We start from the raw sequence: 26,203 nt of genomic DNA, 5'->3' as shown, positions 1-26,203 counted from the left end.
ATATATATATATATATATATATATATATATATATATATATATATATATATATATATATATATATATATATATATATATATATATATATATATATATATATATATAATGATGTTACGGTGCACCATCGACAGGAGCAAGCGTAGCACTTTGCGAAGAGGACGAAGACGCCTGTGCGTTAGACGCTTGCGCGAGAGGCAACTCAGCCATCTTGTTTGGCTGCCGATTCTCTGTGGACGCTATATGATAAACCTTGATCTCGCCCCGTCGCATTTGGTGGAGGTGCTGGGTAACCGCCTCACAACGGAACTTCGCAGCGGCCGTCATTGAAGGGTCATTCTGCCACGATGGCGGAAAATACGGCGTCTGCATCTGCTCCTGGTGTTCCTGCGGCTGGAGATGATGCGGTAACTACATCTCCTCCTGCGACCACAACCTTCGTGCTCGAACCCCCGCGGGATCCTGGCACGTTTAGCGGTTCCGGCGATCCAGATGAAGTAGACGTTGAAGATTGGCTGGCAGAGTACAAATGCGTGAGTACTCGATACCGATGGGGCCCGACCCTTATGCTGGCAAACCTGTTGTTCTATCTTAGGGGAACCGCCAAGTCGTGGTATGAGAACCATGAAGCAGAACTTGGGCGTCGGGCAATGCGCAGGGAGAAAATGTTGGACCTGTTCGGGAAGCCTATTGGAAGAAAAATAGCCGCGAACAAAATGCTCGCGTCTCGGGCGCAGTCCTCGACGGAGTCGTACGTCTCGTATATAGAAGATGTGTTAGCATTGTGTCGCAAAGTCAATGCCGAGATGCCGGAGGCTGACAAGGTCGGACATATTTTTAAGGGGATTGCGGATGACGCATTCAACCTCGTCATCTGCAAAAATTATTCTACAGTGGATGTCATAAATAAATGTCGGCGCTTTGAGCAAGCAAAGAGCCGGCGGATTGACAGCGTGTTGGCCCGCCTTCCGAATACGGCTGCAACGTCGTCTTGCGAAGACCGTGCAAGAACACAGCCGCCACCTCCAGTTTCATAGAATCAGGTGACCCGAATTGTACGGTGCGAACTTGAAGCCATTACCCCTGTTCCGGCTCACACTGCTGCAAATGACACGACCCCACTCACTGCTAGCATGGATCAAGCCATCGTCCGCCAAGAACTCGCCAGCGCCCGCAGTGAGCTCCATGGCGTCCACCCTCGTCCTATCACGAGCAGCAGTTTACGGCTCGATCTCGCGACCCTGCTGCGTGGAGAACCGCCGACAATCGACCAATTTGCTCTCAGTGCAACTGTATCGGTCATGTCGTCCGGTACTGCAATTACCACTGGTCCTCGCCACCTCGGACGTCGTCTGAATGTTACTACCGACAGGACAGCACCCGCTTTGCATCTGCCCCGCAGCCTTCTTCGCCAAACAACTACAGAAGGTTCAACAGCCGATCTCCGTCACCGCATGATCGTCAGTCGCGTTCACCTCCAGGATGTCGCCAGTCGTCTTGCCCATCGCAGACTCGCAGGCCGTCGTCCCCATTCAACCCCGCTCCTGCCTATCCGGAAAACTAAACGGTGCAGCGCCTGGAGGTGACACTGCTTTATCGACTTCCTCCACAAATTCTCTCTTGACGCTTCTGAGGAGAAAAAGTTTGTTAGACGTTAATGGTGTGACTATTTCATCCCTTATAGATACTGGAGCGAACATTTTTGTAACGCGCGCGAACCTTCACCGACGCCTACATAAAGGCTACGCTTGCTACTGTCGATGGTGCACCGTAACATCTTGTATGAAGTTATTCTCTTGTATGAAGTCATTCATCACCGCGCTCCATGGCAGCTGCTTACTGATCGAGGCAGGTACTTCCTTTCACGTGTTGTGGATGGTATTCTCTGCGCCTGCTCCACTGAGCACAAGCTCACCACCGCTTATCATCCACAGACAAATGGATTGACCGAGCGTCTGAACCGAACGCTGACGCAGATGCTCTCAATGTACGTTTCACCAGATCACCGTGACTGAGACAAAGCACTCCCCTTTGTCACCTTTGCGTACAACTCATCACGGCATGACACAGCTAGTTATTCGCCATTTTATTTGCTATTTGGCAGACATCCAGCGTTACCATTTGACACGTTCCTTCCTTCCGCTGCCCCCTTGTCTGAATACGCCAGCGATGTCGTTTCTAGAGCCCATGCAGCCCGTCAGCTTGCTCATGATCGGCTGCACTTGTCGCAAGAGCGCCAAAAATGACCGCAGTTTCCCGAGTGGAAACACTGGTTAGCATGCGGTGAACTGCGATAAATGTGGTTTGTAATTTGCGACATGCGTGTGTGTTATGAGTGAACACGAGTGAACACGCACGCACGTATGCTGCGAAAAACGATGTTTATTGATGAGACGCTTTGGGTATTTTGAGCAAGATGGCTTTATGGTCCGTAAAGTGAAGGGTGAGTGGGTCTGGTTGCAGCAGTCGAAGGTCGAAATTTGCAAAGACGTGGTCGATGCACGTCCCGCGAACCGTGGTCGGATGATGTTTGCCGTCGTGTGTTGCTCGTTTCAGCGAGTGCCGCGACTCCTTGTAATCGACCACCCAATCGTCCTTGATGACGTCGACGTTGAAGTCGCCAACTATCACGAAGGGTCGTCGTTGCGGTCGTTGTTTCAGGTATTCTTCCACGGATTCGTCGACGTACTTCTTCACGGTGGCACGCGATAGGTTGGGCGCGAAGTACATCGTCATGACGTTGACTCCGCAGACGCTAGCGAACGTTGAGGAGTCTGTACAGCGGGGTGTTTTCCAAGTGTTTGAGCCAAGCGTGGATGTTGCTGCGCTTGACCAACCGTCGCTTGTACGTGGCCTTGCTCACCAGTTTCCGCTTGACGTGGACGTCGATGGCAGCGTCGTCTGGAATGTTGCGAGGCAGACACCTAACGACGGCTGTAACTTCAATGGGGACGTTCACTACCTGGCCCTTGATTCCGCACTGTCCGTTGCCGTGAGTCAAGCGTCGTGTACTCATAAACCGGAGTCGAGGAGCGATGAGCCGTTCTTCGACAGTGTTCAGCTCGGGTAGATGTTCCGGTCTGGGCGGGTAGCGGTAGCCATAACTCACGCTGAGCGATGGAATTCTGCCAGCAGTTAACGACTACTTGCATGTGGCACACGCGACGTAGTCGGCAAATTCGTCGGCGTCGCTTCCAAACGCATCGCAAAGAACCGAAAACGGTTTGGAAAGATGCAGTTCATTCTGAATGTTGCCGATCCGCGTGAAGTTGTTGTCAAACCACAGCCGATCACACACCTTGCAGATGTGGCCGAAGCTATGGTTGAGGAAGTCACGCTTGAAGCGAGCGTTGTGCGTGGCGTACTTCTTGGCTCACCACGCCGCTATCGCGGCGCGCTCGCGGGCGCCATCGAGATCGGCCTCGCGGCGTCGACGCTTGCACGCGGCTTCACCGTCCGGATTCTCTTGCCGATGCTTACGCCTCGCAGCGGCTTCGCGTTCTCGAAGCTGGGAATCTTCCGCTCGACGTTGACGCATCGCAGCTGCTTCACGTTGGGGATTCTCCGCTCGACGCTGACGTCTCGCAGCTGCTTCACGTTCTCGGAGCTGGGGATCTTCCGCTCGACGCCGACGTTTGCGTTCCGCATCACGAGCTCTTCTCAGCGCGGCCTTGTTCACGGACGAAGTGTCTTCGGAATTGCTTGCGGTTCCGCCAACACATTGGCTGACGCTATTGGAATGGACATCAGTGTGTTTGCGGATTCGTTAGCATACATTTTCACCAGCGACATCGGACGTGGAGCAACCACACAAACCAACCGACGAAGGGCGGCGCGCCCCGACACTCGGTTATTTATAGCGAGCGCCGGCCCCGGCCTGCGCATGCGCGCGTTAGCATACAGCTGGCGCACGTAAAACTAAAGGTCGCGCGGCGCGCGCTGTGTTGAGAGGAGGAAGGGATGCACAGATGGCTAGCGGAGGAGGAGGGGAGGCTGCGGACGGCGACGGCGCATGACTAGCCCCTAGTATAACATGCTCCGCATGTAAAAGACCGTTATGACAGTAGCCACCAAAGCATGCACTTCCCGCCGGGGTCTCTGGTAGTTTTCTGGACACCAAACCGCCAAGTCGGCTCATCAGAGAAGCTACTACCACGCTATCATGGCCCCTACAAAGTGTTACGACAGCTCAGTGACGTGAACTACGAGATAACACCCCTAAACAATGCCTCTTCGACCCCCTCACTCCAGACGGACGTTTTCCACGTTTTCAGACTCAAACCATATCACCCTGCTAGTTCGTCGACACCGTACCACATTCCGCGAGGGAATGATGTTACAGTGCACCATCGACAAGAGCAAGCGTAGCACTCGGCGAAGAGGACGAAGACGCCTGTGCGTTAAACGCTTGCGCAAGAGGCAACTCAGCCATCTTGTTCGACTGCCGATTCTCTGTGGACGCTATACGATAAACCTATATCTCACCCCGTCACACACACACGCACACACACACACACACGCACACACATGGAGAACGGGCAAACCGAAAACTTTTTATTTTTTCTACGTTTCAGCCGGGGACCGGCCTTCATAAAAAGTTTTCGTTTTGCCCGTGCTCCACTTTTTGGTATTTTTCCACTGGATCCAAGCACACCTTCTTTGTCATATATATATATACTGTTGTGGAGCTGCTGAGGCCGCAGCAGCACTGATTTTGCAGCGAAAGGATCGCTGCCAGCAGCAAGCGACGCACTCGAACGCTTGGACCCACTTCGTAGCTTGACACTGCAGACAACAAACCGTATGTACTTTCCACCACTACACAATATCACGCAACCAAGAGCAAGCTGTTACGTTGCGGCAGCGTCCGACTAATTCGTCCACCCGCCTTTTTATTACTACATCTCTTGCACCCCACACTATCTCCCTCACACCGACCCTACTATAGAGTGAAGCCCAGAGTGTATCACTGCACTTGGGAATGTCCACAGCCACCGGATTAAACCCTTAAACTTGGAAGAAAGCCACTAAAACGTCGGAAGAGAAAAAAAGCTGAGAGGCAGAAGAAAAGACAGTGAACACAGAGGTGGCTGTCTGCTGTCTCTGCTTCTACCAGACAGTTTTTGTTATACCTTTCCAACGTGATAGTGGCTTTTTCGAGTTTAAGTACCTACCAACTTGCCCAACAGCCAAGACTCTTGAACCCTTATTCCTTCTTCTTCACAATGCTCCTGGGAGACAGCGCTGGCCAGCTGAGAGACTAGTACACGGTGCTGCCGTCTGGGTGCTGTCTTTGTGCAGGTGACGTTTCAGCAAGTGCAGCAGTGACGAGACGCAGAAACGAATAGGAGAGTGCAGATGTCGTGCAAGCCCTATGGTACTCGTCAGCTGTCTCGAGGGTTGTGGAGGCTGTGATTTGTAAAAGACGGCACCGCTTACGTTGCTTGGCATGTGTCTGCTGGAAAAAGTTCACTGTCGTACTTGTTGCACGTCGCCAAAACAGACACGAATGCGATCGGCTGTGTCGTCTACTACAGCTACAGCCATCTTGTGCTGCACAGACTCGGCACTACCTCACGAGCAGGTACAAAGAATTCGTGAATTAGCCTTGCACGACAGCTGCACTTTTTAGAAACGAGTCCTGTGGTGCCACTGCCGCCATGTTGAACTCGTGAAACGAATGCCGAACTACAGCGCCACCGTGAACGGGTTCACGAAGTGCAGGAATGGACCTGCAGCAAGCCTGTGGAGTGGTTCGAGCCAATGGCGAGAAACGGGGGTGGGGTGCTCCACTTTACGCGGAAGAGCTCTTGTCCTTGTGTAAATCAAAGTTTGTTCACTCTCTGGTCGTATCGTCCTGAATGCAGAGCTCAGTGAGCAAGCTGCAGCAGTTTTGTTCTCTCTCTTTTTTAATTTTTCGCTTTCCAGGAGAAAAATTTCAAACGTTAAAAAGAAGACCGTGCAGGGCAGCTTGACCAGCTACTTCAATGTTGCTCATTAAAAGTAAATTGTAGACGGAATATGCATCTTAATTGTACTCCTTTTTTTGAACCTTTGTTTTAACACGATTTCCAGATAATACGTTTTATTTTCTGGTTCCCATGGAAAACGTATCAACTAGATTCCACTGTAGTGGAAAAACTGGAGCGTTGTATGCGAATATATCATGCTACTTGAAACGTGTGAAATATGGCGATAAGTCTCTTAAGAAACTGAAAACTGGCGTGCCCGAGCCACGTGACCGAAGTGGGCATTTTGTAGCGAAGTTTTGTGCTAGTCGCACTGCACCTCCAACAACTGAGTGAAACCATCCACAACGTGTACGGACCGTCGCTATGACCAGTGGCCAAGTGCAAATAGCATAAATTCACAAGTACAAGAAAAGCACCGCTACAAAATATTTCAGACCCAGGCGTCTGAAAGAGCCTCATTTATTGGTATGGGCACGAGAGTGACGGTGGTGACAGGCACTGACGGAGCTCAGCCAGTCTTTCTCAGAAAAATGCTGCTTGTGATAAATTGTTAGTTGCCGAATCACACAACTACAACTTGTCATTATGACGCAAGTGAGCGAACACGTTTAAGAAAAAAGATGAAAAAATGCTCAATGTCATGACACAGACTGACATGGCTAGCGATTCATGAGGCAACCAACTCCGATAATGAGGTCATTTTGACGATTACTAGTAATGCGCTTGCCTCTTAAACCCAGGCACCATTAAGGAGCGAATACCCTTAAGCCCTGGGCTGTACATGCATATCTCACTTGGTAGGTGACTGCCTAGTTCTGTAACTCACTCAGCAGATGCGGACGGACGAACGGACAGATAGACGGACGAACAGACGCGCACAGACAGGCATATGCACGGACAGATAGACAGACGGACACACAGACACACGGACGGGCGGACTGAGGGACGAACGAAGGATTCACTGTTTACCAATAAAACCCTCCGAAGCTCCGCCCCACTGATCATCATTCATTCCGTGGATATGGTGCAATTTTTTCATAATTGCTTTTTTTTCCTCACACTATCCTTATTACCTGCTCAACCTTCCCGAGAATTATCAGGCAGCTTCTCAACATTGTGTTGGTGATTGAATTTGCTGCACGTCGGAGTATACACTACACCTTGGGTTGTTGGGTGGTTTAGCATTTACACCCTTTAGCATTGACAAAATTTTGGTATATGGGGTACGAATGCTGAATGCACCCTATACAAAATCATAATCAAAATGTATCTAAACACACACACAACCAAATAAACAAACAAGCAAAAAGTATCCACTATTTTACAACACAAGCTCTGTACAAAGGTAGTATGTCGCCCATGAATTATTAATTTGCTGTTGTCGTTATATGCCCTAAAACTCTGATACGAGTATTATGGATGCCGTTGAGGAGGACTCTGAAAATTTTGACCATCTAGTGTTTCTTTGTATGCTCTTAAGTTGTTCAAGTACACAGAAACCCTGCCATTACGCCTCCATTGGAAGGCGGCCACCGTGGCCGTGATCCGATTGCACGACCTCCGGGTCAGTAGTCGAAAAAGAATAAAGTGGCACTGGGTCCCCAGTTGGCTCCCCAGAGTCAGATCGAAAAGCCGTGCCTTCCAAGATCACGTTTGTTTGTTATGCACACACCAAGTGCATGAGCAGGCTGTTGTGTACATTGGTGGTCTTGTGTGCAAGTGTGGCTGTGTGTTATCTACAACAGGGGCATATCCATACCCGAAGAAAAATAACGTGTAGTCTTGATATGTGTGGGTACGCATTGGTTTGGAGGCGACGTCACTCCCAGGCTTGCTGCCTGCTCAAAAGGACACTAGAGCACAAAACAATTTTTCGCATATTAGTAAAGTACAATTTCACAGTCCCGAAAACTCCACACTTACTGCGACACGACACTTGGTAAGCAGGAAAAAACACAAGAAGGAAATGCACGGGGAGAACCCACATTGCGATTCTCTCGCCACACACCATGACGTCATAGATTTTGAAGGCATATATACTGGGTCCTACGAAGCAACGTTTCTAGAACTAGGTAAGTTGCTAAACTCCCTGCGTCAGATGACCCGTCACACGGCGTCAAGACAACTTCCGGTTTGGTGGCACTGGTGGCGCAACAAGCTTCCTCTAGCAGATCGACAAAAATGAAGTACATAGATTGTAATCTGTGAGTGCTATAGACCTAGCATACGAAGTTTCACAAAATTATATCGTGCCAATGTCGTCAAAATATGAAAAATACATGTTCAACTTTTCATGTTACGTGGGGAAATTTTGACACAAAATTTAACAAACTTCAACCTCGATTTTTTCCGCTAATAAGGAACTTTTGATAGTGAAACATATAGAAATAGACTTCTTGGAATGCAGTTACTATCGAACTATTGTGTGCCCCAGAAATTTAATTGCTTGATATGTGGGGTTTAATGTCCCAAAATAACCATTTGATTATGAAATGCCATAGTGAACGACTCCGGAAATTTCGACCACTTAAGAGTTCTTTAGGGCCTCCGAATCTAAGCACACAGGCCTACAGCATTTCCGCCTCCTTTGAATATGCAGCCGCCGCAGCCAGGATTCGATTCCGTGAGCTTCGGGTCAGCAGCCGAGTACCTTAGCCACAAGACCACCTCGACGGAGCTGCCACAAAAATTTAGTTAGTCCCCAAGTGTTTTGTTATTGTCGTGCTCAGTCAGAGCCTGGTACAAAATATGCCCCCTACTGAAGAACATGGACCCAGTTTTACATGCTGGAAGACGTAAAGCTAGAGCCGCTTACATAGATAAAAAGACAAAATATTTGAATACGGCGAGATTTACTGACACTGCACCATATCAGGCAAATGCAAAGAACATGGTGGTCGTGGTCACAGACCGAAAAGGAAACGTCACAAGTTGTGCCTCCATACTCCAAGCCTCTATCACAGAAGCGGAGGGGATAGCGATCGCGCTGGCAATCAAGGAGGGCAGGGAGCAATGATTGATTGATATGTGGGGTTTAACGTCCCAAAACCACTATATGATTATGAGAGACGCCGTAGTGGAGGGCTCCGGAAATTTAGACCGCCTGGGGTTCTTTAACGTGCACCCAAATCTGAGCACACGGGCCTACAACATTTCCGCCTCCATCGGAAATGCAGCCGCCGCAGCCGGGATTCGAACCCGCGCCCTGCGGGTCAGCAGCCGAGTACCTTAGCCACTAGACCACCGCGGCGGGGCAGGGCAGGGAGCAAAAAGCCCCAATGACAATAATCACAATTCGAAGGCTGCATGTAGAAATTACGAAAAAGGTAGAATATGTATGAAGGCCTTCCAAATTCTAACCAAAGGTCATAAGGACTTCCCAATTGAATACACCCAAACCATTATCTGGGCGCCAGGGCACGAGGGCGTCACCGGGAACCAGTTTGCGGATGAGGCGGCTCGAGGCTTCACAAATTACTGAGCTTCCTTGCACACTGCAATAGAGGATCCAACGCCCCTAGATGCTAACTTTGGTACAATTCTTCAGTATTACAGGGACAATAGAAAAGTGTATCCAGCACCGCATAAGAAACTCACAGCAATGGAATCGGTGGCATTACGCAGAATCCAAACAAACACATACACGAACTTATACAGGCTGCATGTATTCTACCCCACAGCATACAAAGATATATGTCCGTGGTGTGGGGCCACACCAACTCTGTTTCACATCACGTGGGAGTGTACGCATCACAATGAAGAAGACCACAACATGAACAACCCAGAGGAACAATGGGAGGCGCTGCTGTCCAGCTCGGCCATTGTTGATCAGCGCTGGCTGGTCCAACGGGTAGGGATGATGGCTAGGGCCAGCGGAGCCCTGGAATAGGGGCCCGACCATTTGGAATGCTCGGCGTTATGCGCAAATAAAGTTTTCTCTCTCTCTTTCCTCAAGTGTGAACAGGGTTCTCCTTCATGGTGGGCATAGGTTCACTGCATTGCGCCCCAACCCCCCCTCCCCCATCTTATTGTTAGGGCAGACTTTGCACCTACACCTCTTATACCTTTATCACACGTGGCAACTTAAGTGCACCTTGAGTGAGTGTACTTACGCTCACAAAGTGTCATTTGAGCATTTCACTTCTACATGAGAAAATGAGAGTTACTTTGGAAATGATGGCAGTGATAATAGGCGGATTCGTAGGGCAACATATATTTGTCATTTATGCGCCCGTGCCTCATTGTGCAACCACGCTGTCTTCGTGGAAGTAGAACCAGTGGCACAGGCTATCGCAAATGACTGAACAAGGACTCACCTACACATGTGCAAGTGTGCAAGGAAGTAAACAACGCAAGGACGCAGCCACTGCACACCATGTGCTGCCACATGCCCCTAGTAGACGTGGCTGCAAACTGCCTGAGAGTAAGAGTAGCGACATTTTTTGTTGTATTATGACTTGCTTTATTACACAGCAGTATTTCTTATAACCAAAACAATGGTATGAAATTAGTGCGAGCACCCTTTAGGACCTTTAGGCAACATCGTATTTCTGTGCAAGCCACTGGTACCGAGGCTACACACTTTGTCGCAGTGAAGTGAGGTTGGGGAGCACACTTATCACAAAGTGTACTTTGCAGCGAGTGGTACTAAACTTTCTCATGTGCAAATGACACTCGTGGCGAAGTGTACTCGCTCAATGTGCACTTAACTTGTCATGTGACAGGGGCATTAGGTGACCAGGAAGGGAGGAGGAGGGCGGTTGCACCGTTTCCCCCCATGCTCTGTGGTCCACTAAAATGAGGGCAACAGTTAGCCTACTGAACAGGCCTGTGCCACACTAACTTGTGCGGCCTATTAGAAAGCTATCACCATCATAAATGGTAATATGCAGAAATCGGACGAACCCCACAACACCCAACTACCTCTAAAAGGACGACGGAAACAGTCAGCCCAACAAATGGCTGTAAAGCAACAGCAGCGAACTGAAGACCCTGAATACAAGCAAAGAGAGAATGCTAAAAAATGGCAAAAAGCAATGGCAGCTCCGAGAAGAACCCGAAGCTATGGAAGGTTTAGGCTGACCACGACATGCCTGTGTTGTGTCAGCGACTGTCCATAGTTTAACACTGGCCTGTCTGCTCCGAGAATAAATGTAAAAACAACCTAGCATCATCTAGCTGAAGCCTAGCACAGACCTAGAAACAACCTGCATCCCAAGCTAAGGCCTAGAAACAACTTAGAAGAAAACAAGCTAGTCTTTAGAATTGTCCAGTTTCACTGTTTGGCTTTTGCAGTATTAGTGTAATATTCAAAATTTTTTTTTCTAAAATCAGATTTTAAAAAATGTATTTGTGCAAGTACTCTGGTGAGATAATATGTATTCATTCCAGTGCCCAGTAGGTGCACTGAGCTAAAAAGGTGTAGACCACTTATTGCCGCAGTACAAGGCATCACCAAGTACATATTTTTTAAAATGTAGATTTTAACGGTATATTAAACAGCTGCTTTGACAAGCTGTTCAGCTGCTTTGACATGCAAGGCAATTGATTATGCCAGATGGTTGCATGCGCAAGGTCAATGGTTAGTAGTGATGATGCTGATAGTTTTTTTTTCATAGTTTGTCAATGCTTTCATCATTGTTTATCATTGTTTCTTCTTTCTTTTGCTTGCCCATGTACTGTGCGATGTCAGTACAAGTTAAAGGACACCATGATTAAAAAACTGCACTACAGTTAATGCGAAATACAAAGTTAGAGAGAAGTCATGAAAAGAAGTGGACAATACAATCGCAAAATATCAACTGAATTTATTGAAGAAACTTGAAGGTAAGAAGACTACCAGGAGAGGAAAAGATCCATTTTCGATGAAAGTGGGGGGTGGGGGTGGCAATCTTGCTGAACTGCCTCCAGGTGCTACACGTTTGGTGATTACGATTACAAGATGTGGCAGTGACTGAAAGTTCTTTTCCCCCGAGTATGTTGTTTCTACTGCTATATGTGGCTTTTGACGACCCCATGTGTAGCAGCTGAAGACAATTCAGCCAAATTTCCACCCCATCCTCCACTTTCATCGTAAACCGATCTTTCCCTCTCCTGGCAGACTTTTCTCCTAGTTTTCTTCTTCAATAAATTCCAATGATAGTTTGCACTTTCTTGTCCCCTTCGTTTCATGTCTTTGCCCTGTGTATTTTGAATTAGTTTTTTATTCATGAAGAACCACCTAGACCAGTAGTACCTTACTTTGCTCAATTTCCACAGTCCTCCACTACAGGGTCTTTCATAACCATGTCGTGGTTTTGAGATGCGAAACCTGATATAGTACTATTATTATCTTTCTTTCAGGACTGCACAAATATATACTGCGTGTTATTGACACCAAAACTTTGTTGTAAGTCGATGCTATTGTTTGTGCCCTCAAAGTTCTTTCATCCATCCATTCATTTATCTTCTTTCTTGTGCTCAGACTTTTGCACTGTTTAGTGTGCGTTATGTTAAACAAACATAGTCAATGTGAGATGTTTTCGGCCAACTGTTATACAGGGCTAACACACAAGATCGAAATTGAGACAACTTTTCAATGCTATCACATAATGAGGGAATAAATACTATCACGACCAATGAGCCCAAAGCAAAGCTAGGCTACTTACTGGAGATAACGAGAATGGCACAGAGTTGCATGCTGTCATGTTTGTACCCTCAGCACTAGCATCCAGAGGCACTCATAGTTTCAGGCCTCCTTTTGCTCATAAAGGCAGAAAAACAGGTGTGTGCCCTGTCCATTAAATGACAAGAGGAGCAGTGAAACAAGCTGAAAAAGCATCCAAAGGTTCCATGGCTTCTTTTTATCAACACTGCTTTTGTATCACAAGATTAGAAATCAGCTGTGATATAATAAATAATTTACATAGCCCAAATTTTGTGAATGGCCAACCACTTGCAAAAACTAATCTTGCAAGCAATCAGTTTATGCGCTTTTGTAATATCGTGCCATAAATGGAACACAGCAATCAGCTGAAATCCACACATTATTCTGGAATGTAGCCTTGAATATCATCGTGACAAAAATATCAAGTCAGACATTCCAATCATTTCATACACAGCACATTGTAAGACTCCAAAAAATTTGTTATGCATGAAAGCACAAATTAAATAACTGTTCCCAGAAAGGTCCAAGTTTATTCAAGCAAACCAAAGTTCCGCTCAAGCTGGAACCATGGTTAAAAACCTGTATTTATTAACTGAAGCTTGTATGTACAAGATTTGATTTAGACAAAAAAAAAACCCTACCATGCAAAGTCCTATTGTGCAAGTACAGCAAGGCAGCATTTTTAGACAGCAGTCAGTTTGTGTCTAGACATCATGCAGATAAGCTTTCCTCTGGCACAACTCTTGCAGCTAACCAATGAACAAAAGTGAATGAATCATTCCAGTGGCAGTTGCCAGGGGCAAGGGATATTACTCCTGAAAAAAGAAAAAGAAGGAAAGGGATGAAGTGAAGTCATTCCACTCAATGTGCAACGAAAATGCCCCACAAATTTGTAATAATTTCAATAACTTAAAAAACACAGTTCTTCAATGCCACAGCACTACACATACAACTTTCGAACTTTCTTTAACAGTGTCGTGCGAGTACTAAGCACGCGATATGGTAGCATCTCATATTCTCAAAAGGTAACAAGATCTGCCGACAATGTGCAAGCACACGAAGGTCACTGCACTGTGAGCACTGTCTGCTACACTGTTTGTTGCAACTTTACATCACTACTTGATATATATCCATCATTAAGCAAACAGCACTGTACAACGGAGCACGTAGGAGAAATGATCAGGAGTATGCGCATGCATGCTATGAGCAGCCAAGTGCAAGGGTGCTTGTGGCTTTAGGCAATTATCTGTGAAAGGCATTCATTAATTTGATTAATTTATATGTAGGGTTCAACGTTTCAAAACCACCATATGATCATGAGAGACGCTGTAGTGGAGGGCTCCGGAAATTTCGACCACCTGGAGTTCTTCAAAGTGCACCCAAATCTGAGCACACGGACCTATAGCATTATCACCTCCATCGAAAATGCAGCCGCTGCAGCCAAGATTCCATCCCGCGACCTGCGGGTCAGCAGCAGAGTACCTTAGCCACTAGACCACCGCGGCGGGGTGAAAGACATTCCCAAGAAATAAAAAATAAAGTTTAAAAAATAGTGGATAACGCTGCAGAAGGTGAATCCACCTTGCATAGCCAAGGACACATGCACTTGGTTGCGCAAAGCACACCTGAGCAGACCTGTAATATCTGGGGTTTTAAATCATAAAACCATGATACGATTACGAAAGATGCCGTATTGGTGGGCTCCTCAAATTGCAACTACCTAGTGCTATTTAACGTGCACTGACATTACACAATACAAGAGCCTCTGGCATTTCACCTCCATTGAAATGCAACTCCTGCAGCCGCGATCAAGCTCGCAATATTCAGGTCAGCAGCTGCTCCACTGCGATGGACACACGTGCATACTCTCAACCCCTTCTCTAATGGGCTCCATTGCACAGCAGTTTACTTAAAGGAGCCCAGCAACACCCTTCCAAGCAACCATCAAATAACTTCAAAGAAGAAGTTTATTGGCTCATGAATCAACCACTGCAAAAATTTCTGGAATCAGCCTAGTACGAGCTGAAGTAAAAGATTTGTCACACGCTGTAATAGCTTCCCCTCATATCTCGCCCAGATGAGTGTGCTGGATGCAAAGCATGGAAGTATGGCACAGACGAATGTAGTCACACTTGCGTCATGACCTTGAGCACTTTTTCTTTAAATGTGCCGCTTACTTTCGTTATGATTGCAAGCGTGCACAAGAACACGTGACATCTTCCAGCAGTAGTCACAGTAATTTCATTTCACAAAGCTCAAACAGCCAATAGCCTAAAATTCCATTATATGGCACAATCACTTGGGTATACATTTTATAGAAAGAAGACTGAGCACTTTATAATGCACTTTGAGAATTAATTGTAAGATCCAGTTTGCGTGCTGTGCTATAATGTCTTGCTTGCATTTTTAGGAGCCTCAACTACGGATCAGCATGATGAAAAAGTGCCGTAGCACCCGAAGTACCCCTCCAGATTGTAGAAAAAACACATCCTGCGGAAAGCAGACATGGCTATAAACTGCTCAGCCAAAAATAATAGCTGTACATGCCGCGTAAAGGCTAGAAGCGGAGTGCAGAGTGTCCTTTTCTGAAGTGCCCCCTTTTCAAACAGAGGCCTGTCCTCAATCTCGCTGGTAAGTGGGTGTATGTTATCAGACATCACGTTTCTGTCATCGAACGTTGCAAAATATTGTTGGCCAATGCAGACGTAGAGAGCACTGTTTAGATCAGATGCTCTTGTTCCCGTTGACACTGCGTACAACATATCAGTCGTTATAATTAAATAGGCAGGCTGAAATACAGAAAAAATTCATTGCGAGTTCTCAAAAATATGACTCACTTCGGGTAGAGGCCAGCTGTTGTCTGCTGAACTCAGCACACCCATGTATGTTCGAGTTAGCGTGCATGAAATTTTGCTTGGAAGTTGAATACAGCTCACATCTGCAGTTACGCTACCATGTTTTTCAACGTAACGTGCCATATGGACGTTCGGGTCCTGGGCAACACATAAAAAACAAATTCACTATCTTCTGTAAGGTTGTCACGAGCACTGAGAGACAGAAGTCAGCATACCTAAACAAGGTGATTAAAAGACCGGCCACTGGAATCGGGTATAAAGCAGAAACACCACTCTCCATCTATGAAGTGTAGTATAGCGGGTAGCATGTCAGCTTCACATTGCAGTGTACGTTGACGGGCTATGTTCAAGCCTTGCTGGCTTAAAACTTTTTTAACACTAAGGTGTTTTAAGCTGGGGTCTACCACGGCTCCACTGACGTACTTCCATTATGGAAGTGACATTGAAAAATATATACTAAGAGATTGCAAAGAAAAAACTAGAAAGCAAGCATCTGTCACGCTGAATCAAACCAGCAACCTCTCGATTTTCTGCGCTTGGTGCTAACCACTGCAGAACAGAGCGTACGTTGTCTGGTATGCTAATGACAAGCCATTTATATACACTGTAAACCATTTGACAATCCTCAGAGTTTCGAAACTTTAGCGCGTTTTTGTTATCTGTAGCAAGATGGCGCGACAGGCTTGCGTTGGGCGTGCTCTAAAGCTGTCGTCTCCATGAAGCACCGCGTCTATGAAACATGGTCTCTCCTGCATGCGCCCTTATCAGACTCGTAATTCAGGAGAGCACCAAGATCACTTCGCGCACTACCACGGTCGGGTTTACGAAAGGAGCGCACTGCTGACACACGACCCAGGAAGAATGTTGACACTTGTTCTCGCTTGTCCTGTGTATCTCGTGCGCTCATTTCGTGCGTCTTTCTGTTTGAACAGCATGCTCAAGTCTCGAGCTGTGACAGTTGTTAGTCTGCGCTCAGCCTATATATGCAAATTTTGTGCATGCTCTCTACTTGAGGTGTGGGCTGCAAGTTTCGAGCTGCTTGGCGTTCCGAACCTGACCTTGAATTTGTTGCTGTTGCTTAAATAAGCACAATAAACGCCCAACAACCTCTGTAAAGACACGTTCACATTTGTGTTATACCGATTCCTATACAGGGGAATTAGACATGTTTTTCTTTGTTTCTTTTCTTTGTCACAGTGCTTGTGCTTTAGTCAGAATTACAATTTGGCCTTAACCAGAATTTCCTAAAACAATTTGAAAGCCCGATTTCAGCCCAAAATTGGTGTGCCAGGCACCAGCGTCAAGCGTGCCGTGTGATGTGCCAGCAGTCCAGTAACCTACACCACACTTGTCAAACAATTAGTATGGCACTGGCAGTGATAGCGGTGAAAACATTCATTACAAAAGATAAGTGTAGGTCCTCTTCAAGGGTCGCTACAGACTAAGTGGAGTCTCCATTCCGAGACTCCATTGGTTGAAGCTGCCGTCCTGACTCTCTAGACCAAGGCCTGCTGGGCCTGAAGGTCTTAACAGGCAAGCAAGGCCGCCTTCCAGTCCTCTCGCCTAGGGTTTGGAGGAGGAGTAATGGCTGCGTTATGTTGGCAGGCTCACACCATGCGGTAGGTGTCTACCACCTCCCCACAGTACTGGCACTGTCCTGTGTGTGATATCGGTTATCGAACGAGCCATGACGTAAGACCGTCGTCACGATAAAGCGCTTTAAAAGCAGAGCATTCCTTCAATAAAACGGCATTCGTTTCTGGCTGGTCCCGGGGTCCGTGTCTTTCCTCGGCCACGATAGAACAACTGGCGACAAAGATGGGATGATAGTACGATCCTGAAGCAAGCACCGGCACAGCGGTTGAAGCGGAACGGATGACTGGCCCAAGCACAGAAGGCAAGCATTTCAAAATGGCGATTCCACTAGCTTCGCAACGTTTCGGAAGCATGCCAGAGTTTAACCCGAGCAGCGACGACATCAAGTCGTATTTAGAGAGGTTTGAGAACTTTGTGGCACCTAATGAGGTTCCGGAGACAAAGAAGCTGAGACTGCTCTTAAACGTAGCAGGTAGCACAGTGCACGGGGAGCTCCAGAAAATTTTAGTCCATGACAAACCTACTGACAAAACCTTCGCAGAAATACAGGAGGTTCTAGAACAACACTACAGTCCTGAGTATTCTGTAATCGCCGAGCGTTGTAAATTCAACAAACGCATGCAGAAGGAAGGAGAATGTGTCAAAGTCTTCATGACAGAATTGAAACATCTGGCGCGTAATTGCGAGTTCAGGGCGTTTCTAAACAATGCGTTAAGGGATCGACTCATGGCAGGACTGCGCGAACAAGAGACTCAAAGGATATTGCTTGCAACTGAAAACTTAACCGTTGAAAAAGCGTGCAAAATTGCACTTGAAAAAGAACTTGCTGCCAAGCAAACCATGGAGCTACATTCTAAAGCAGAATGCTCGACCGATATTAATGTGGTCAGCAGGAAAACACAAGCAAAAACCAGGCCGTCGGCACATAGAAACGAAAGGGGTCAAACGAAGACCACTTGTTATCGCTGTGGGAAAGGGCACGATGCAGACAAGTGCTGGTATCGCAATGCGAAGTGCCGCGCGTGTGCTAAAACAGGGCATCTGCAAACGATGTGTCGAAAAAAAAACGTCCGGTGAACTACGGTGAAGCGACAGACGAGGAATCGAATGATTGTCAGACGTATCACGTCGTGATGTGTGCTAGAGATGGGAAACGAGGCTACAAAGTGTCTTTGCGGATTGAAGGGAAGCCTATTTCTATGCTTTTGGATACGGGCGCAGCTGTCACATTGATGCCTGAAAGTACATTCAAGCAATGGTTTTCGCAAACTGCATGCAAACCAACAAAGACAGTGTTGAAAACTTATACAGGACAGCCTGTAACGCTGAGAGGACAGGCGACTGTAACCGTCGAGCATAATGGCTGCAGAACAGAGCTTCCGCTACATATAGTAGAGGACCAGGGCAGGGCTATGCCTACGCTTCTAGGGCGAGATTGGCTTGAAAAGTTGCAACTTGACTGGAATACCGTCAGTGCTGTCACACAAAGCGCGGATGTCAGTTCTCTGCGGGAAAAATTTCCAGAAGTCTTCCGTACGACACCAGGAATAGTTCGCAACTTCGAAGCCAAAATAGCCATAGACCCAAATGCTACGCCTGTGTTCTGCAAAGCCAGGTCTATGCCTTTTGCTACTAAAGAGACAGTCAGCGAAGAACTTCAGAAACTAGAGAGTCAAGGCATCTTAAAGAAAGTAACTACGAGCAAGTGGGTAACTCCCATCATACAAGTTCCGAAGCGTGGAGGTGGAATCAGAATTTGCGTAGACTACAAAGTAACAAACAATCAATCGAGTACTCAACACTGATTGCTATCCACTACCGCTTCCTGAGGATTTATATTCGATGCTAGCTGGGGCCAAATTATTTTGTGTGCTGGACTTATCCTCGGCGTACCAGCAAGTGCCTCTCAATGAAGAGTCCAAGCCACTGCTCACGATAAACACGCATCAAGGCTTGTACGAATTCCATTTGGAATTGCGAGCGCACCGGCCTTATTTTAGGCCATGATGAACAAAGTCCTAGAAGGAATTCCTAATGTAGGATGCTATATAGACGACGTCATCATCACTGGCCACACTGCAGAAGACTGCTACACAACTGCCACAAAAGTCCTGAAAGCACTCAGCGACCCCAACATAACGCTGAAGAAAGAAAAATGCAAATTTTTTCGCGATTCTGTGGTTTACCTCGGGCACGAGGTCTCGGAGGAGGGCATCTACCCCACCGCTGAAAAGATAAAAGCAGTGCAAGATGCGCCAGAGCCCAGTAACATCACGGAACTAAGGGCCTACTTGGTTCTTCTAAACTTCTATGGCAAATTCTTGCGGAATTTGACAACTGCGGTAGCACCACTTTATGAGCTTCTTCAAAAAGACCGCAAGTGGGAATGGATGCAACAGTGCAAGAAGGCATTCGAAGAAACTAAGGAAATGATTCTGAACAGCGGAGTATTAGCCTTCTACGACGTCACAAAACCAATCGGACTTAGTTGCGATTCTTCCGCTTACGGCTTGGGAGCTGTGATTTTCCACGAAATGCCTGACGGAACCGAACGACCGATCGCATTCGCTTCACGCACATTAACCAGCAGTGAACGCAATTATGCTCAAGGGAAAAAAGAAGCCCTCGCACTCATATTTGGGTTGCGACGATTCCATCACTACTTGTATGACCGCAAGTTCAGCTTATACACCGACCATCAGCCGCTTCTTGGGCGCGATAAGCCACTGCCATCATTAGCAGCTGCACGAATGCAGAGATGGGCACTGACGTTGACAGCGTATCAGTACGATCTCAAGTTCAGGAACGGCAAGAAAATGGAAGTCGCCGACGCGCTATCACGGCTGCCACTGATACAAGTTTTGGGAACGACGAACCGGAGTGTTTAGCTGTTTTCGACGCAACCCCGCTGACAGCGAAAGACGTTGCTCGGGAAACAAAACGAGACACTGTTCTAACACGTTTTAAACTACGTTCTTTCAGGATGGCCACAGCATTACCCTGACGAACTGCGGCCATTTTTCATACACAGAGATCACCTGTCTGCAGAGCAGGGGTGCTTGACTCGAAGCAATCGGGTGATCGTGCCAGAAACTTTGCAAGCTCACGTTCTCTCAGTGCTGCACGAGGGACACCCAGGAATGAGTCGTAAGAAGATGCTTGCACGGTCGTACGTGTGGTGGCCTTCACTTGACAAAGACGTAGAAGAAACCGTCCGGAATTGTCAAGTCTGCCAAAAAACTCGTCCAGCAAAGTCGACAGGTCCTCTACGACCCTGGCGGTATCCAACAAAAGTCTGGGAGAGGATTCATGCAGACTACGCTGTCAAATACGGTGTAAACTTACTCGTTCTTGTAGACGTGTACTCTAAGTGGATTGAAGTGTTTGTCATGCCATCGACTACAACCACGAGAACCATGGAAAAACTGGACATGTTATTCGCCACATACGGCTACCCTGAAGAAATTGTAATCGACAACGGTCCACAGTTTACTTCGGATGACTTTGGAGAGTTCTTGAGGCACAGGTGTATCAAGCATACTAAGACCCCTTCTTATCATGCCGCTTCTAATGGAGCAGCAGAAAGACTAGTAAGAACGACCAAGGAAGCTCTCTTGAAGCAGGTTCTGAACGATCAACATGCTAGAGTGAAGAATACAGTACAAGAACGTCTCAACAAATTTCTTTTTTCTTATAGAAACACCCCACACTCGATGAATTCCCGGACGCCTGCTGAAGTTTTCCTTAAGCGCCTGCCCCGAATTACATTGTCTCTTCTTAAACCAAGCTTTGCAGGAGACATGGCGGAACACCTGAAACAAGACACGGAGCAACGTAATGGCCACAGAGGACCCGCTGAATTTTTCTGCGTGGGAGACAGAGTGTACGTAAAGACCACACGTGGTGAGCCGGTATCATGGCAAGAAGGTACTGTTGAGCAAGTTGTCAGCCCAGTCATGTACATGATTGGGGTTCAAGGGCGACTACAGTTCACTCACATGGATCACTTGCGACAGAAGAAAACTAGCGTATGACCGTAGCGTACGTACCGAAGTCCCTAGTAATGCGGCATCCGCACCTGGTTTGCAGAATGATAGAGGAATCCGCCCAGGAGGATCAAAAGTGCCAAGAAGCTTTTTGCAGGATTCGTCTTCTCGAGAGGTCTTTTCAAAAGGCGACGTGTCAAGCGAACCTTGGCCAAGAAGACAAGATCCAACTCAGGCAACCTCATCAGAGTTAAGAGATTCCAGCAACGACCAGACTCCCCAGGTCCTACCAGCTGAACCAACTCTAGACGCCTCATCAGGTACAGAAAGAGGGAATGCAGGGCTTCAACAAGACCGGATCTAGCTCCCAGCAGTTGAGCAGCCTATTCCTACAGGCAATGAGTCATCGTTAGCATTACCGCGACGAGGCACCCGCGTGCGAAAGCCTCCTGAGCGGTACGCTGCAAAAGACTTCACGAAAAGAGCATGTTTAAATAAATGACTGTTGTTTCACTAATAAGGGAAGAGTGTGATATCGGTTATCAAACGAGCCATGACGTAAAACCGTCGTCACGATGACGTGAGACCGTCATCACGAAAGCAGAGCATTCCTTCAATAAAGCAGCATTCGTTTCTGGCTGGTCCCAGCGTCCGTGTCTTTCCTCAGCCACGATAGAACAATGTGACCGTAGGGTCAAAATACTTGACTATGGCAGGAAATAGCATTGTGCACGTCTGGTGTCGAAGCAAAATGCACTCCTCTGCTTTCTTCAATCCTCTTGCAGGGGAAGGGTAGCAGCGATGACTTTGTCGGTAATAATTTTAAGAATTTTCTTATATCGGAGGAGAAAGCAACCCTCCCGTGAGTCTCCATCAGCATTGATGAAGGTAGCTCGGGCAGCCACATCTGCAGCCTCATTTCCCAACAATCCCTGATGGCCCAGTGGGCGTATAATGTGTTTCGGATGAGGGTCCAAGTCTCTTATGCAGTTACACGGCATTGTGTCGGCTAAAGGTGTTATGAACCACTGGGTTTTCCACTAGGGTAGCGCGTAATGAGTGCACACATTGTGGTACCTGCACTCATGAGCAAACGCGAGCGTATCTGCCGATTTATGCGACACCAATGCTGTTGATGTTACACCAGCGGCACCTCACGAAGGGAATCTGCCGCCACAGAATCAGACACAAAAAGCCGGCAATGTAGCCACCTATATTGCCAACATATGGTGAGAGCGAAGGATTACACTCAGCTTGCCATTCGAGTTCATTTTGTAGGAAAGCTAGCAAAATCCAGGTGCTTCCCAATCATACCTCCCTGCTTATTTTCTAGTAAAACGAGCAAAACTTGATACAACTTCAGGGTACATTTTCATGAAAAATGTTTCTTGGTGACATTTTTAGTCAGCTTGAACAATTTACAGTGTTACAGGCAGGCACTGTTTCAAACGAAAAGAAATGCTGGCCCACTTCCAGGACAAGATGGCTGCTTGCGGTTATTTCAACAGTGCATGCTCAAGCACTATCCAGTTCTTTCGGTGGAGCACAATACATAAGAGCGCACAGCTACAGCAGCTGCAGATCAGTGAAAGGCAGCCGACCGGAACTATGAGTTGCCAGCAGCCATCAGTACCATTATGTGACACGGAAAGAAAACTGCACAACATTGTAGCGAGGTGATTTAATGCACTGAGCGGGGCACCGTGAACATTGCTGCTTTCTCCTGCGGAATGAATAGAGTTGAGGGGGTCTGCGTCATGCAAATATTGCAATCACTGTATCTCCAGTCCTACTTGAGCTTTTCAAAAAGGTCTTTCAGCTATGTATTTCTGGGAGGCGTCAGACTCATTCCAAGGTGTTTTTTAAGCCAAGCGCAAAAGGTGCTTCATGACGCCTTTAAAGACTACATATTTATGCTAAGTAAACAGTGTAGCAGATGACACACGCACTTGAGTGCACTCCGGGCACTCGAGCATCACCAGTAGATCTTGTTACCTTTCAAGAACATTAGATGCTTCAAAATCCGGCTTTCAGGGTGTGCCCGATACTACTAAAGAATTGCAAAGGAGTACAGTGATGAAGGTTTGTAGGGTCGACCTTCTAAGTCATCTACACACAACAAAAGGTAACCCCAAATCTCATAATCACACCCCAATAGGTCCAACACTTACATCAGTTGTTATTTAGCATAGCAAGAAGCTTCGGCCACTGAACAACTAAACGTAGTACTGACATTCTGAGGCTAGTTTATGTCCATTACAATGTAATCCACAGGGAGCTAACATCAGCTTACAGTTCAGTGGGTCATAAAACCACACCATATGTGCAGCAACAATGTTCTATGCTTAATATCTTAACAAGGAAAGTCATGGACCAAATACAAAACAGTCTATCATAAAGTCAATTAACAGTACTGATTATATTACCATGTTTTTTTTTTTTAGTTTGAGTTTTGAGTTTAGTTTATTTACCACTTACAGTTGTACAGTAAGTGGCTGGGGCAGAGGAAAAAAGCTGTATAAAACAGCTTGACAAAGCCCTATATCCCCATGGCAACAGTGGCAACAAAAACAGCAAAATCAAATTAAACACAGGAATGTGTTTAATTCACAGACACATGAAGCATAATTACCTTTATTGTCAAAGAAAGTACCGATCTCAGTGACAATGTACAAGCCTGATACACTGGATTAAAATCGAGCAAAGTGCACCTACTCAGGACAAAATGCTTATAAGGAACATTTGTCACATCTCACCTCAGTTCTGTCAACGTTATACAAGAACCATCTCTCAACAGGACAGGTGTAAACCCAAAAGAACTAAGTGGAAGTTGTAGAGTAACTTAATTTTATGCAGCGGATCACATATTAGAAGGAAAAGTATTAAAACAGGTACAGATAAGTCATTCCACGCCAAACGTTCCAGGCTTTTTGGCGACCATCTCAAATGTATACGAAAAAAAATTTGCTAAATTTGCTAATTACTGCATTAAAAACAGTGAAACTATAAAAGATTTTCGAGAGAAAAAATTTTTTGGTCATGTGGCTGCCTTCTGAACTTCCTGAAATGTGGTTTGGGTGTTGTTGGTAAAAAAATTCATTTTAGAAGTACCGCTCTTTCTTTCTATGTTGAATTTGGCATACATGTTAAGTAAAGGTTCTTGTGTAAAGTATTAGAAACTCAGCAATATTATTGCAGATTTTCTGACACATATGCCTCCAAAAATTTAGCTAAAATGTGTTATGTTTACACTTTTTCTATTGCCATACTGCACTTTGTATGAATATCTGAGTAGTGAATACTTACTTCACAGAAGGTATATTTTAAGGAAAAAATATTTTTACACCTCTGGAGTTGCTAAACTTTACGAGAAAAAAATCACAGATTTCGCAAAATCGTCATTTTTGTCCATATTTATACGCAACTTGCACCATGTGGTGGTCCAAATAATAATCACCTTTATACTTAAATCGAAAGAAAATAAACAGTTATTATCATATGGCAAATCTTATCATTACATTTTTTTCTTTTAAGGAAGAAAATTTAAGAACTTTCCCAATGGTGCTCATCTTCCCATTTCGTCATACAACAGCTGTTACCTTAAAATACGCCATTGCCATCAATGGGTTCTGATTAGATCAAGAATATTCCATCAAGCACTCCCCTTGCATCAATAAAAATGGGTTTCTGTAACATCAGCTTACACCAGAAAAATTCTACTCAACGTTGTTACAATACAGTTGAACCCCCTTAAAAGATATGTGCACAGAAAAGCAATAAGTATCTTTTGTATAAGGTGTCTGTCAGAAGCAGGGTACCGCGGTTGCACTTTTCTTACTAACCTCTACTTTTATGCACGCACGCTGGTATCTCTTATACCTAATCTTTTGTTCTATCAGTGTCTCTATAAAGAGGTTTGTCTAAATTTACTGTGCAAAAGTGTCCAAGCGGTCAAAATAAAGTGTAAATGGTAACACCACAATCAAAACACACAGGAAATGAGTTCAATGTTTGTGCATGGCTAATGCTGTTCATAAAATGGCCATCTCGTGGGTTGTCCCTTGCCCTAAATTACGGCAGTCATTATGACTATGCTATGGCAACATCAGGTTATTGATTAATGCTAAGTGCTTCTATCACATCGGCATTTCAAGGTTGCGAGGAGCCCATCCTGTATCAAGCCGAGCATTGAAAGGCCACCCAAAGCCCTTCTCCTGCATCCGGTCGACGAATGAGAACAGGTGTTCGGAGAACTTTTCTACATGAATACTAACTGAAAGAAATTGATATCTGCGCAACAAGTAGCTTCATATTTGCAGTACAGAGCTGGGTTGTTGACCATGGTGTAGAATAAACAGAATTAAAAAAAACTATAGCTTACTCATGTAGAAAACTTCCGAGACATTTCCTCAGCCTAGGGATGTCCAAAACAAGCAAAAAAACAACCACGTGAAAAAAAAAGACTTCCGTCTACATCCTATTGCTGCTGCCTGGCCTCTCAACACCGAACAACTATGGCCAGTTCCCTGAAGTCTCCCTAACATGTTTCAGCAGTGTATACTTCATGGTGCTATATGCATGTAATCCCACGAACTGTTCTTATGATAAGTGAAATGCACCACACAGAACTGACAAGACATAGTTAACAGAGTTAATCATTGAAACAAATAAAAAGAAAGACACACTTGGACCTACACTTCTGTGACTTCATTGTGAAAGTCAAAGCCACCTGACCAATAAAATATATAGAGTATGGATAACATGCCTTCATACTGAACTTCTCATATAGCTTTCACAGCACCTCATCTTGAATATATAAAATAAATGAAGTACAGTAGATTCTCATTAAACCAAACCTTAAGGGTTTGGTTTAATTTCAGCTGCTTAGATTGTATCCCCAAGTTAATACAGGTAGGAAAGCATGGCAATGCTATATAAGCAAGAGTTAGTGAATATTGAAATGTATGCATGACATGCACATACTAATTTTCCAAAGGCAAGAAGTTATATATTGTATGGTTGATTAGCACCTTTTGAAATAGTTGTTTCTTTGTACCTTATTTTAAGGGGAGACCCTGCTTCGGAGATAAATGTTGCTTAATTTCAAGCCGATTTTTATGAAACTTATGCACCTTATGTATTTTGATATGC

General features: G+C 45.9%; 1 protein-coding gene and 1 pseudogene across 2 annotated transcripts in view; both read right to left on the bottom strand.

Moving 5' to 3' along the window:
* Positions 1-2,612: 2,612 nt before the first annotated feature.
* LOC142775093 (uncharacterized) lies at positions 2,613-15,497 on the bottom strand (annotated as a pseudogene).
* Positions 13,126-26,203, bottom strand: part of shrb (charged multivesicular body protein shrub) — a 39,415-nt gene continuing 26,337 nt past the window's right edge. Inside the window, exons 6-7 of one of the 2 annotated variants that reach the window (XM_075877526.1) lie at positions 15,453-15,608; positions 15,162-15,364 (exon numbers count right to left, since the gene is read on the bottom strand). The gene's annotated coding sequence lies outside the window, so the exon portion shown is untranslated. Of the gene's footprint in view, positions 13,431-15,161; positions 15,365-15,452; positions 15,609-26,203 lie in introns of those variants that run through there. The other variant, XM_075877525.1, reaches the window with a different exon arrangement.

Source organism: Rhipicephalus microplus, chromosome X (genome assembly GCF_043290135.1).
Source record: "Rhipicephalus microplus isolate Deutch F79 chromosome X, USDA_Rmic, whole genome shotgun sequence".
Classification (NCBI taxonomy): domain Eukaryota; kingdom Metazoa; phylum Arthropoda; class Arachnida; order Ixodida; family Ixodidae; genus Rhipicephalus; species Rhipicephalus microplus.
Note: the sequence above shows the minus strand (reverse complement) of the source record. Positions and strands in the feature narration are given on the sequence as shown.